This window comes from Morone saxatilis, unplaced genomic scaffold, assembly GCF_004916995.1.
Source record: "Morone saxatilis isolate NCDOM2014 unplaced genomic scaffold, NCSU_SB_2.0 Contig20, whole genome shotgun sequence".
Classification (NCBI taxonomy): domain Eukaryota; kingdom Metazoa; phylum Chordata; class Actinopteri; family Moronidae; genus Morone; species Morone saxatilis.
In genome coordinates, this window is record NW_023339763.1 from 11,367,299 (window position 1) to 11,370,581 (window position 3,283).

Genomic DNA, 3,283 nt, shown 5'->3' on the forward strand with positions numbered 1-3,283 from the left:
CAGGCACATAACATGCAGATACTAAGTGGACGGTTAAATATTTGCTCCTCCTACAAGGTCAATGTTAAAAGAACAACAACAAAGCTTTCTGCTGTGTCCATTTGAATTCTTTCATTTTCATTTCTCGTGAAAACTAGTTGTATGAGAAACCGATCAGACACAACATTATGAACACAGATGGGTTATCTGGATTATCTGGTTTATCTGGTTATCATGGCACCTGTCAGTGGGTGCGATATATTAGGCAGCAAGTGAACATTTTGTTGTTAAAGTTGATGTGTTAAAAGCAGGAAAAACAGGTGGTCATAATGTTATGGCTGATATAAGAAAAGGACTGATAGAAAGTATTCCTCCCATTGCAGGTTACTCTATCTTTACAATTGAAAATACTCGTCAATGTGTGAATTGTAGCTACATTGGTCCTAAAATCTGCTTGTGGTGAGGGCATGTTTTGAAAATGATGTACATGCTGCAGCAGCAAAGATATCTGGTAGCTGTAAGTCAAATTTCACAGACAGGGATGAACATTTCAGGATAATTAAAACCTTCCTGCACTCAAAAGTGTTTTTTTTATTATTATTGTTATTGAATTAGTATGTGCAGAGATGGATACTAAGTAAAAAGGTAATCGTGCACTCTACAATGCTGCGTCCCTCGTGGCTGTGGCTAAGAGCCATACCAGTACTGCAGTCCTCTGTAATATGGTTAACACAGCAGCACCGTTTGTTCGGGTAACACTGGTTTTAGGGGCACCAAGTTGTGTTTGTGCAATCAATTAAATTTTGGCAAATCAAAATGATCAGTTATCAAACATAATAAATAATAACTTTAATTAATATTAATAGGGCTCTCCCTGAATAGTCGAGTAAACTATTAGTCAATACGAAGAGTCTTAGTCGACGCCAGGCACGGAGCAGATGTTTCATTGCAGAAGGAGCAAACACCTGTAGTGGGCACTTAAAACTGCTAATGGAAAAGCCATATAGACAACCTATCGGCTGGGAGGGTAAAATGGAGAGCTATTATTGTACAGTGCTGGTTTGTGATGTACTTTCGGTGCACCTATAAGTTGGCCATGGCCATACCATTTTAATTGAAAAACCAATGTGTCAAGAAATAAAGTTTAAAAAAAAAATGACAGCAAAGTCTGTCAATTATTCCAAGTACCTGCAACATTGTCTTCAGAATGACATCTTGTTGTTGAATATTTCAAATTAGATATTTATAATATAACACTTAAACCTTCACTATATATTGAGTTGGTGGCTCAAGGTGCAGTGTTGTATATCTCAAAATCTCAGAAAATAACACCAAACCTATGTGGGAGCTACATACACTATTTAAATAACCATCTGAGAAAAGGAGAACTACAGCAAATAGAAGGAAACCTGTCAGATAAAGACTTCCTGCCAGGATTGCAATAAACATACTTACACTACTACTAAACGCACACATATCACCAGAAAAGATTAAGTATGTGCACATCCCAACACAACGCTTTCCATGTCAGACCATCACTGCTCAATTTATTTAAACCAGTGTCCCTAAAACATTCCAAAAATTTACATAGTGATACAGAAAACAGGAGAAATGTTTTTGATGTTCTGTAAAGGATTATACATTAGACACATTATGACAACAATAAAAACAGTGTTTGTCTGTTTATTTCCTGATGACAAATGATCACTTGCTAGATTTCTCTGTTAAATGTTAGGATTTAAGGTTGGCTCACAAACAAAAAGGAATACAGTCACTGAACAGAAGGCAGAGCACAAAATGCATCAGGCTCCCTCTTTCAGAGAACAGAATACCTTCATAACACGAGTAATATAACTCGCTGAGCCACATAGCCAGAATATTTGTTTGAGGTGTAAGGCTGCCTTAATTGATTTTGGCCACCAGGGGGCAGAGGAACTCCAAAGAAAGCTAAGAGACACAAAGCCCCAACATAACCTCATTAAGTTTATGGATAATAAATCAGCAAACATTTGTCTACTTTAGCCCAGTGTATACTTTCTGCATCTATGTCGTTGCAAGAGTCTGTGTAAAATATTGACATTTCACTTTGATTCAATGCTCATATCAGATTTTTTTGTTTGGCTGCTTACAGGCCCATATCAGATCCCTGTGTAAACAGGTCACGGTCCTGAAGTAACCTGCATGGCAAATGTCCATCTAGAGTGAAGTAAAAGTCAATCTAGATGGTCTCATGATATATCTTTTCAAACTGAGGTTGTGTTACAAACCTGTTAGAAATTAGCTGCTAGATGTTTGGCTTTCTTAACCAACTTTGTAATACTTGGCAGGTAGCGCACAGTTTGTACAGTACAAACCCTGCCTGGTCTATTTAATGTAATACTGGCCTATAATGTGCCAAAAATATTCTCAAATCACTACCCTATTAACTGAAATGTGATTAAGATAAATGCTAATAATAGCTATCTAACAAATGTAACTGTGAACATGTGATATTTTTGAAAATTTTAAATCTAAATTATGACTTACTATTTCCTAATTTTATTGAAGCAGGCCTATCTCATAATTTTGCTGTTATGATTTTGACTGTGATGATTTGTATTACTATGTCAAACTGAATAGGTTTGATATATGAGACGTATTTGAAAGTTGTACCGACATTAACCTGACTAGCACTTTGTGTTTAATGCTAATTAGCAAATGTTGTTAACACACTAAACTACATTGGTGAACATGGAGAATATATCAGGGATTCCTTTTAATAGACACCTCGAAGGGCATTATTCCGCTTATACCATGGACCACTGGAACTACTTAGTGGCTATCCTACATCAAGTAATAATGGTTACCCAACCCATCACTTACCATGACTTGGTTCGCTCTATGAGTGCTTTCACTGTCCCTTTCAAGAAGTTGTCTTTAGCAGGTGCATCCGTGAAGCAGAAGATCTCAGAATTAGGAGGAGCATTAGTTAAAGCCAGCTATATGACAGGAGAGGACAGCAACAATACAGTAGTCTGACTTTCAGCTTTCTATATTATTGAGTTTTGCAGAGGTAGATTCTGAAGTAGTTTCAAAGACATCACTGCACCTGAAGCCCTGAAAGACTCATTTCAGAAAAATCTCCTCCACCAGCTGCTGATAGTGAATTGATAGCATTCTTGAAGACATTTTGGTATGTAGTCTTTGTAAGTGGCCCAGAATCTGGCGTTAAGGTGGAGACAAGAGAAAGAAACCATTTTATTCTTCATTCTTGCCATCCTGAAAAGCTCTCCCTTCAGTCCATCTATGAGCAGTCTGTACTCAG